Below are 11,983 nucleotides of genomic sequence, written 5' to 3' on the forward strand. Positions count from 1 at the left end.
AGCATGGGATTTCTCCCAGCCAATAATAATGATAACAACAAAAATAATAATGATGTAATATTTCTAATTACATATCTTGAAATATACAGTACCTGTATGTAAGATCGAAGAATGGTATTAGTTTTCTCTTGAAATAAGAGTTAAAAATCCACAAAAAGAAAAACCACAAATGTGTGCATGAAGTTTTGCATAAACTTCGAACACCATAAAGTTCGGACCATAAGCCACAACTTAAAAGATGATGTGGTGTGCAAATGTTCTCTATACCAAGAGTGCCTATCCCATTGCAGTCTATTCTTAGCGTCCGTTTAACGCAAAATCAGTCAAAACGATCAAAATCACATTTACTGAATTTTCCAATGAACTTCATTTTTAATTAAGTGTAAATGTTTTCAAATAGAGCTGCACACATTTGAAGGATAAAGATGAGCATTCCGATCTGCTCTGCTTAAGTGCACCCCCTCATCATGCCAAAAATGGGACATATCAGTACTAATTTTGTTGTGCATATTTTGGCACTAGCAATATATTCGCCTCAGTGTTTCTTTGTGCTGTTTCTATTTCCTAGGGTTGGCCATTTGTTTTCCCACATATTTGTATGCATTTTGTGTCACTGCCATTATCATTAACCTAACATAGTGCCGCTAGCTTAATGCTAACACATAATGGGAAATTATTTAATTGAATTACAGGAATTACAGGAACATTTTTATGGGAGTCTTTTTAAACTATGAAACAACTAACTTACTTTTGCATAAACAAAGCAGTAACGCAAACAAATAGAAAATCCAACATCACTATATTTTCTCTGCTGCTTGGAAACAATTAAAACTGTTAAGAGTTTAGCTGTAGTTTAGTCTGCTGACTTTGTACTTTTGACATCATCAATCATTTCTACCTTTGTCACAGTACGGTCACCATCAGGCTAAGGCATGCACACTAGAGAGGGGAATATGTGCGGCTTATAAAGCAGTTCAGATTTTTTTATTTTATTATTTTTTGTTTATTTGCTGAGTGTGGCTTACAATATATACAGGTCCACTCTATAGAGTTCTGTTTTATTAACTACATCTAATCAGATCTACCGTACCTAATAGTGTCATAAAATTTGGTAGAAGGGTTAGGGATACGTCTGTCTGTCTTTTTCCAAAGTCTCAGAGTAATGAGTCGGAGCTTCATCTATCATGAGTGCCAACATTGACATTGTTCTTTCCAGGCAGACATTGCATGAACTGCTCCTAACACTTGAGCAGGGACATCTTTTGTTCCATAACCTTACTGTGCACCTCTCTCAGGGAGTCCTTCCATGTGAAAAAAAAAACAAACATTTCCAATAATGAAACATAGTTTCCCTGTCATGGCGATGAGGGTGTATCAAGGTTTCAGCAACAATCCGGTGTTAAAGGCGAGCTCTGAATGACACGCTACTATGAGGTCTTGCAAACACAAACTGCTATGATGGTGACTTCAACGTGATTTGAAAAAGGGATACTGCCACCTTAAAAGACACTATGTTTACATGTAAAGTTTAAGTCAAGCTACCACTGTAGCTCGACAAAGATACAGTATGCACTATACTCACAAAAGGTTTAGGGGTATTCCACTTTCAGGTGAAATTTCAGGATGAACCTAAAATGCACTCTAACCTGTCCAGGTGAACTTAATTTGACACTCTCTAAACTTGAAAGTTCAACTGTTCAATGTTTAAGCACTTTTTGCACAACTGGCTGTTCTCTAATAAAGAGCTGAACAGCAAAAGTGTCACAGTGTTCAATATTTTACATCACCAAGACACTTAACAATTTTACCTATCAATGTTTTAAGTGAGGCTGAAAACTGGGTCTAACGCTGTGTAAACGTGCTGGGTGATTAACTATATTTGATGGCGTCATTATTATATACATGTTCAGAATATTAATGCATTGATTTATTTCCAGCATTTCAAGTACTTTTTTTAAGGTCAAACATTTTGACCTGATAGTGAGTGTCCACTACAATCTCATAATAGATATTTCTCTGTCTCTGTTTGCACCTCACTGTCCTACTGAGATGAAGGCAACTGTCTTGGGGTTGCAACTCCCAAAATCAAAGTGGAAGCCTCCACGGCCTGTCTCAAAGGGGACTTGGAAGGGCACAAAGGGGGGTCCTCAAGCAGCTTTTAGGTTCAAAGGCCTTTATCACCTCCAGAAGCTTACCACTGTCAACTCCACTCGAGCCAACATGCTCTGATTGTGTCCTTGTCTTTAGGGGTTATTTGCCTGGACTGACACATGCTGCTCAGGTCAGTCATCTTTGATAATCAAGTCTGGTGAAGAGAAGAAAGAACCCACACATACAGAACAGTTTAAAGGGGTAATATAGTCATGTTATCCTAAAATAACAGCTGCAAATACATTTTTATGGTACACTGACTCATTATGTTTGTCAGTGTCATTGCCTACTGACCAACTTAAGTGGTTTATAAAATTGGTGGACCAGCCAAGACACCTCTAGTGATCTTTTAGTACTATCAGTGCTAACGAAACATTTCAGAGATGTGTGCTGAAAAATGGAAATCAAAAAGTTTTTTTTTTTGAATGGACAGAAATATATCTCTTTTATTGTGTTTAGAATGTAAACTTGCTTACCACCATCTTTTTAACCATCTTTGTCTGAACAACTGGTTACAGCTGTTGATTTGTAGATACCACATTGTTTACATAAGTTCAATTCAACAACCGCAGGGGGAGTGGGGGATTTCAAAAAACACAATAAAGGTGAATGTCCTCTCTCGGATTATTGTGTCCTGAGGTGGACAATTTATGTCCTTCTTCATGTGCCTGCAAGTAATTTACCATATTAACTTGCTTACACAGAGACGTTTTTGTCAAAGTTTAAGAACCTTCATTAAATCAAGTTAATGGCAGCTGATTGCAATGGCATCCAAATGTCTCTATCCTGTTGTAGGAAGGCACATGTACTCCAAGGCTGTTGGAAGAGGGCAACACACCTCATTGGCTTTCCTGTGGTGTTCTCGACCATCTTTGAAGATGTCCTCCAGCTCCATTCACCTTTGAATTCTTATCACGGTCCAATAGATCAGTAGTGAAATATACCCTCCAAAGTTAAGAATTCATGAATTTTACAGAGGAATATCTTTGACCAAGTCCGCATCACCGAGGGAAAGTTCTTCTTGCAGAGAGGAAGTTGCACTGTTAAAGTAAAAATAGATGGCAGTATTGCTATTCCATGCTCACACTTATGTCATGTTGTTTGGAATTAACACGTAAGGGAGGGTGCTTGCTTATTTCATAGAAAGGTCACCTTTTTTCTATGCCTGATAAAGCTAGAGATCATGCATCTAGCATGAAAATGATGTACCGCATTCCGTCCACTATGTGTGTGTATGTGCTGAATAATGAATCAATATAAACTGATAAAAGCAGCACCCACTAAACACTCACTAGACACAACGTTAGGAAGATGTAAGATCCAATATGAGAGCTGTTTCAAAGAATTCTGATTTTCAAAATATAACCACAATAACATTAAGTAGAGTGTAGAGCTTCTCTAACTTTGACCATTTCTAACTTGGGTCAAACTGTGCAAATGAATAATTACCTGTTATTGCAGTGCAGTTGTACACTACTACACATAACTATAATAATTATCTTTGAACAGGCAGCAATGTATTTATATATTCATATATAATTTTATCTATTTATTATTATTATATGCACTTTTCACTTGTGCTATATTTTGATACAACTCTTGCATAGAATCACATTAAATCATGCAGGTGTACCTCACATTGCTATGCGAGTGTATGTAATCCTCGTGGGAGTCTTTAAGCTCTTCTGCAATAACTGAAACTGTTATTTTTAATTGCAATAAAGTGTGTTTTAATATGATTGCTCTAACATGTCTAGGAGTGGAACCCAGTGTGCTGTACAGTAGTCTTTTATAATAATTAGGTGTAATAGCAACACACGCACGCACACACACGTAGGATACAAACATCTCAGAAATGCAGATAAATGGCTGTGATTCACTTACCATTTCCATTTCTTCACATCTATACTATTCACATAACATACAGCACTGTAGTTTTGTACAAGCTTAGCAGAGTCCTGAGTCTTTTGGGATGAGGATGGATTACATTGCTGTGGTACACTGTACGTCCATATTATTCTGCTGTGCAGAGTCCAGAGATGTTGACCCCCGTGTCAGCACCAGGCTACCAGTGTTGTTCCCAGCCGATTGTCCCTGAGGTCAAATGAAACAGGGGGGAAGCAGCTGGAAGTGGAAGAACACGCATCATATTGACAATAGGAAAACACACACTATGAAAGAAACCCTACACACAATATGACATCCTCCTCTCTTATCAGGCCACATCTGTTTCCTGGAGCTCACGCCGGCTGACTAACTCCATTGAGGCGGCCTGGAGGACCACAGCTTGTGGTGTTCTGGCCAAAACTCTATTCATAAATGATCATCTTCCCTGAGTGTTTCCCAAAGGAACACAGGTCCACTCATTTATCTTTCCCCACTCCAACAATTATAAACACTTTAAAGGATGTTCGCCATGTCCTCCACAGTCTCCACGGCTTGCAGTGACAATGGTGCAGTCAATGTTGACATTCTCTGATAGTCGTAGTGCGGCTGTTAAATATTTGGACCAAGACTAAACTATTTTGTCGCTCCAACACGTGCAGCTTTGTCTGGAATTCCACCGTCAGGCCACGATGATTCCAACAAGTTTCACGTGCAACTCTTCTTTAAACAATTCCTCTTTTTAATCTATTATTTAAACACTCACTGAGCAGACTGTTACTTCTTTCTAAAACACAGCTCAGAAGCTTTTCCTGTGAACCAGCGAACAGAAATAGTTTCTATCTAACAGCGATGACTTAAATACATTTTATTTTGTAAGTCTGTAAATAGAGAGAGAGGGAGAAAGGAGGTTCTTGCAAAAAACAAAAACTTTCTTATTCATATTCTCAATAATGAAAGCGTTAGGATATAAAACTTTGATTTCTGGATTTCCACATGGGTTCCTCATAAAACCCTTTCTACACAAACATCCTCCCTATACCTGTATTCCAGTGCCATAATATCTATCAATTAATTTTCTGTAGCATCCAGTATATAGTGTGCGCATATCCCATCTGACTTTGGGTGAGAGATGAAGTACACCCCGGACTGGATGCTAGCAAATTTTAGGGCACTTTTAGACAAAATGAGCCTTTAATTGGATTAATTAAGCAAACTACAACCCCAATTTCAATGAAGTTGGGATGTTCTGTTAAACATAAATAAAAACATAATACAATGATTTGCAAATCATGTTCAACCTATATTTAATTGAATACACTACAAAAACAAGATATTTCATGTTCAAACTGATAAAATTGATAGTTTTTAGTAAATAATGATTAACTTAGAATTTTATGGCTACAACACGTTCCAAAAAAGCTGGGACCACTGTGTTACATCACCTTTTCTTTTAACAACATTCACTAAACGTTTGGGAATTGAAGACCCTAATTGTTGAAGCTTTGTAGGTGGAATTCTTTCCCATTCTTGCTTGATGTACAGCTTCAGCTGTTAAACAGTCCCAGGTCTCCGTTGTTGTATTTTACGCTTCATAATGCGCCACACATTTTTAATGGGAGACAGGTTTGGACTGCAGCCAGTCTAGTACCCGCACTCTTTTACTACAAAGCCACGCTGTTTTAACACATGCAGAATGTGGTTTGGCATTGTCTTGCTGAAATAAGCAGGGGCGTCCGTGAAAAAGACGTTGCTTGGATGGCAGCATATGTTTCTCCAAAACCTGTTTGTACCTTTCAGCATTAATGGTGCCTTCACAGATGTGTAAGTTACCCATGCCATTGGCACTAACACAGCCCCATACCATCACAGATGCTGGCATTTGTACTTTGCGTCCATAACAGTCCGGATGTTTCTTTTCCTCCGGAGGACACGACGTCCACAATTTCCCAAAACATTTTGAAATATAGACTCGTCGGTCAACAGAACACTTTTTCACTTTGCATCTGTCCATCTTAGATGAGCTCGGGCCCAGAGAAGCCGGCGGCGTTTCTGGGTGTTGTTGATAAATGGCTTTTGCTTTGCATAGTAGAGTTTCAAGTTGCACTTACGGATGTAGTGCCGAACTGTATATACTGACATTGGTTTTCTGAAGTGTTCCTGAGCCCATGTGGTGATATCCTTTTACACATTGATGTCAGTTTTTGATGCAGTGCCGCCTGAGGGATCGAAGGTCAAGGGCATTCAATGTTGGTTTTCGGCCTTGCTGCTTACATGCAGTGATTTCTCCAGGTTCTCTGAACCTTTTGATGATATTATGGACCGTAGATGATGAAATCCCTAAATTCATTGCAATTGTACGTTGAGGAAAACTGTTAACTTAAACTGTTCGACTATTTTCTCATGCACTTGTTCACAAAGAGGTGAACCTCGCCCCATCTTTGCTTGTGAATGACTGAGCAATTCAGGGAAGCTCCTTTTATACCCAATCATGGCACCCACCTGTTCCCAATTAGCCTGTTGACCTGTGGGATGTTCCAAACAGGTGTTTGATGAGCATTCCTCAACTTTCTCAGTCTTTTTTGCCACCTCTCCCAGCTTTTTTGGAACGTGTTGCAGCCATAAAATTCTAAGTTTATGATTATTTGCTCAAAACAATAATGTTTATCAGTTTGAACATTAAATATCTTGTCTTGTCTTATCAGTGTATTCAATGAAATATAGGTTGAACATTATTTGGAAATCATTGTATTCTGTTTTTATTTATGTTTAACACAACGTCCCAACTTCATTGGAATTTGGGTTGTACAAGAAGACTGAGGCTGAGATATGAAACTGGACCTCAGAACAGACCTGCTAACCGCTAGGCCCTCCATAAGATCTCAATATCATATGCATTCATATAAAATATGTTCCTTAGACCAGCAGTCTCCTAGTTTCTAGGCTCTTTAGTGGACACAGCTTTAGTACACTACAATGGAATTTAATGTTGGCCTTTTCACCAACACAGATTGAAAATGGATGGGAAAATGGAAGGAAATATGGTACACGTGGAGTTCTGTGAAGACTTTAGCTAGGAAGATCAATCCATGTTTTTTGCTTTGACATCTTTTGTAATAAATCTGTAACTGCAACAACTTGGACTGGTTGGTTTCAGGGATATCTATTTTTGGTAGTAAAGATTCTGTCACATCTCGTCATTTTGAGAAAAGAGAAGCTCACTCATAACCCTATAATTCTCTGCGTGTGCTGTAGCAACGCATTACTTGATTCATAGCCTACTACCGTCAAAGACTTGATTAAAATAGTGTACGACGTTTGTAAAGTAGCCTATACATGTACATCCTGAACCCTTAGTTTCTCTTTTAGATAAATAAGGAATAGTTTAGAGTTTAGAGACAAGTGAATAAAAACATAGATTTAAATTTAATAGTCTGTGACATGATCTTTTGTTTAACTGTACAGAGTCGCTGAAGCATCTTGAATGGACAGGCTGGGTAGTGTAAATCAGAACGTGATTTCATTAGTATAGCTATTTTATCCACATGCACAGTGTGCACATATGCTGTGGATCTGTTAAGCAAATACTCCCTTTGGCCTGGCCTGCTGAGGTCATATATAGTGAATCACAGCAGCTGTAAGAGATTTACCTCTCCACCCTGTTTTGCTTTATCATTCCATCCCACAACAACAGAGTCCGCTCCCTATTGCATGAGCCCGACCCCCTCAAGTCGTACCCAAAAAAGCCGATCTCATTAACACAACATAGCATAACTTGTTTGTCTGCATCGTCTATGTGTCTGCGCACATATGTAAGTTTGGTATGTGAGTAATCACTGCAATGATTCATTTATCAACACACAATGCAGACCGGCTTTGGGGCCACAATAGGAAAGTCTGTGTTTTAGTCCGTTTCCCATCCTGTGTGCACACACACACACACAAGGACACACACACACGCACGCATGTGCGCACATACTCAAAATACTGCCATACAAAAAAAAAAAGACAGAAGTGATATGAATTGAAAGCCGAAATGGTGGTATAACTGCATAAAAATAATTTCAAACATGTAAAATACTATACAATTTTTTTTTGTTTTCATGACCCTTTTTCCAAATCAGGATACTAGTATAGGACCAGGTAGCATTTTCCACAGAACTGTTGGCACATGAGACAAGGCAGAGTCCATTACAAGGGTGTATTCATGAATTTATGATCACCTTTTGAGTCATATGCCAACTATGGAATCGTGGACCCAATTGAATTAGAATGGTAAAACCCATTTCTTAATTTTTTTTCGAGCTTTGGTTAACTGCTTGGACTCGGTAGAGGTCTGTGCCCTACTAAGTTAGATTGTAGTTAATGTATATATGGTCATTCTTGCTTTCCTACAGCAACAAATCTAATGGTGAAGTTTGCACAATATAGAACCTTTCTCCTCGTGATGGAAAATCTTGGTGAATGACATTTGGGCCAAGAGACAAAACAGTTAGCACGAAAGCTATCATATATCCCTAAACAAGCAAGATGTAACAATTGGGTCAATTCCGCGATGTTCTTAAGCCGGGAACTTGATTCCAATACTCGATATGACCCAGCAATGGGTCTAATATGACAATTACACACTTGAAGTGCCCTGCTTGCCAAAAGCCCTCAGAGTTAATGACAAGAGATGGCGGTTAATCATATCCCTATACAAGGATCAGGGTGCAGCTCTTGGGAGCTCAAGCCTCATTGCCACCTGCCAGTGCAATCACCTTTCAACAATTACAGCGAGCATTATTCACTATAGCTCAGCCAAGAGCTTATAACAAAGAGACAGTGCAGCATGGTGACCGAATGGAATAAAAACTAAGTACAGTTTATAGGTCAGATACACCCACTCGGAATGAATTTAACCAGCCATCGTCACGTAAAGCAAAGCACACGTTTGAGGAAAATGTCCCAGATGTTAAATTTGTTACATATATCAGAATTGGTTTTGTTACCATCCTCGCTTGAGAGGGCTTAAAATGTTATCATTGGGCAGTGTGATACTTGTAGCCGCTACATGTGTTAGGCCCATATGGAAGCCAGAGAAACATGTTTATGAGAGTAGATAGTTCATAAGATCAGCTGTCCTTCATGACCAACATCTGTTAGCCTGCCGATGCCCAAGGCTTGTGTTGTGTGTGTGCGACTGATTTAGTGCGACGATACTCTGCACATACAGTATAAAAACATCTAATGGCCATATGTCCAATGAATCTAAAACACTCTATTTTTTTATATCTATGAATAAAAAGGAAGTGGCAAGGAAAAAGGTGCTCTCAAGCATAGATTGTATTGAAATAATAATTTAAAAAAAAAGAAAATTGATATCTCATCTAATCTCATTATGCAACCAGAACAGCTTTTACCCCAGTTAATTATTTCCAAATCTTAAACAAGTACAAAAGGTACACACTTCAATTGGATTTCAACGTACAAGTCTGGCCTCTTGCGTCTGAAACTACTGCTGTTCTGTATCCATTTTTACTCGGCGTAATCAAATGACTGATAATGCTGGCTGTGTGTTCTCAGAGATGAGGGGAAATGTAGCATCTTACTAAGATAAGAAATCAGTTCCTGCTTTTTTTTATTGAATTACATCTGGGGGAGGGTAATCCTTCATAATGCATACTCAGGGAGGTGTGCAGGCTAGAGAGTATATATGGGAGAGGGAGAGTGTGAGAAGATTTTGGAAATTCAATCCCAAGGCAACTAAGAAAACTTAACTGGGGAGAGGAAATTAGTAACCCCTCTCCTCCAAGAATCAGGGACTGGTGAAGTGCTCTGGAGCGAAGCCTTCATTATGTATTTTTTTTTCAACTTTAATCCCTTCATTTGACAATACACATACACACTTACTTAATTTATAATTAGTCTGAGCTGCATACAAACAAGACAACAAATTAACCACTTAATCAAATCAATTATATTGCTTTGATAGCAATCATAATTCTACAAAGTACATTGAATTATGATTGCTATCAAAATAATAGTTTAAAATTGAATCACACTATTTTGTGGCACTTAAGTAAAATCCACGTTTGCACCAAGCGGTGCAGTTCAGCTCAGTGTGCGTCTGTATGGTTCGCTAATGGAGAGTTGCACTTTCACCGCGGTGTACACATGTCTAGGCGGGACGACTGGGTAAGATGTGTAAATAGTCTGACATACATAAACAGTACATTCATTCATTCATTTTCCATACCACTTATCCTCACTAGGGTCGCGGGCGTGCTGGAGCCTATCCCAGCTATCTTCGCCAGCCAATCGCATACATAAACAATACAAACTCTTCAAATCATTTAGGAGTTGACCTGCACAACTACGATTGGATTCAATCATGCCAATTATGTTTTCTTGTTATGCTTGGCTTGCAATTGACGTGACAGACAAGGTGTTCAGCCAATCACCAAATATTTAATTGTTCAGTTTGTTTGCTGCAAAAAAAAAAATCAGATGACTAAATAATACAAAAATGTAAATTATGATGATGATGATGAATACCAGCTTTGATAAATGATAAATGGTAAGTCTTTTTATTTATTTTTTTATCTGTGCTGAGCTTATACACAGATGGTTTAAGTAGTGGGATCAAGATAAGAGGCAAGCTTTTAAACAGGGCTGTCTTTTGACCGATTGACCTCTTGGGACATGAGTTTGACGACCACTGGACGCAACCAGAAAAGACATGAGATGGTGCTGACAGATAGTCAGTCACCTTTCTTGTCTTGTGTGAACAAGACAACCCTCACTTTCTCTTTAGGTCTGAAAAATAGGTTTGGAAGTTGGGAAGTAGAAAAAAAAATAGCAGTACAGTGCATTTAAACTTGAAAATTCCAATGTTACTACCCATCATGATTACCAATCATATTATTTCTACTCTAAAAAAAAAAGCTTTTGCTTTGTATTTTTATAAATCAGTTGTCAACAAGGCACGCAACTAATTGTGTTCCATGTCTCTGAGATAATAAAGCAGATTTGTCCTGGTTGTAAACATGCTTATATTCTTTGACCCCTCGTCACAAAATGCAAAGACACCCGAGGTAAAATGAGTCACTCACTCCTAATTCAAGTAAGCATGTCTGTGTTTAGCATGCCTTTGGTATGCAACCTGCACAAACCTGCCCCCTTCTCGCAGCACAGGCGAAAAATTAATAGACGCTCATATTTTCAGCACATCTTCATTACTTTGCAAGACAAACATCGAATCCCTGTGCAATACAGAACCGAGTAAATTATCCCGACGTTTCATTCAGTTGCTAAATGAGATGATGCTGAATTAGATTATGCTAGAAAATTAGGTGTTCACGCCAATTGAAAGTAATTATGATAGTGGAATCGGAAGACAATAAAAGCCAAGCGAATCCAGGCCGGTAGAGGGCCTTCTTACTAATAATGGATGCTGGTCGAGCAAATAATGATTCTGACAAATAAGGAAGTGAACAGGCAAGCCACATGTTACTGTAAAGAGGTTAATAGCTTAACAACACTGGAGGTTGAGAGGTCAATTGACCAAATATTTACGTGCGGAATCACAAACCAGTGGAACCAGTGACTGTAACTAATCCAATTTTCTCTATGGATTTTCCAAGGTTGATGACAAGAATACAATACTGCAGGTTAAACTGCAAAATACTGCAGGTTAAACTGCAAAATAAGAACAAGAGGTATAAGCAGTGTCAAATGTAGCACGACAAATTTCCACGGGGTACACCAGGGCTACCCAACGTGGTGCCTGCAGACACCTGGTAGCCTAAAAGGACCACATGAGTAGCCCACAGACCTGTTCTAAAAATAGCTCACCACTGACAGGACATTGTGATTTCCTAGGAATGTGGTAGAAGCGATCATTTAAAAATGTAAACATTAGCAGAAATTCATAGAAATAAACTTTTCCCTATTAATATTTATGTTT

General features: G+C 38.6%; 1 long non-coding RNA gene across 1 annotated transcript; it reads right to left on the bottom strand.

Annotated features, from left to right (window-relative positions):
* Positions 1–463: 463 nt before the first annotated feature.
* Positions 464–4,389, bottom strand: LOC133470320 (uncharacterized). The gene is made up of 3 exons (XR_009785956.1): positions 4,036–4,389; positions 2,990–3,191; positions 464–2,305 (listed from the first exon to the last, which is right to left on the bottom strand). It is a non-coding gene; the product is annotated as an uncharacterized LOC133470320 (long non-coding RNA).
* Positions 4,390–11,983: the final 7,594 nt, after the last annotated feature.

The sequence above is a fragment of the Phyllopteryx taeniolatus genome, chromosome 20 (assembly GCF_024500385.1).
Source record: "Phyllopteryx taeniolatus isolate TA_2022b chromosome 20, UOR_Ptae_1.2, whole genome shotgun sequence".
In the NCBI taxonomy this organism is placed as follows: Eukaryota; Metazoa; Chordata; class Actinopteri; order Syngnathiformes; family Syngnathidae; genus Phyllopteryx; species Phyllopteryx taeniolatus.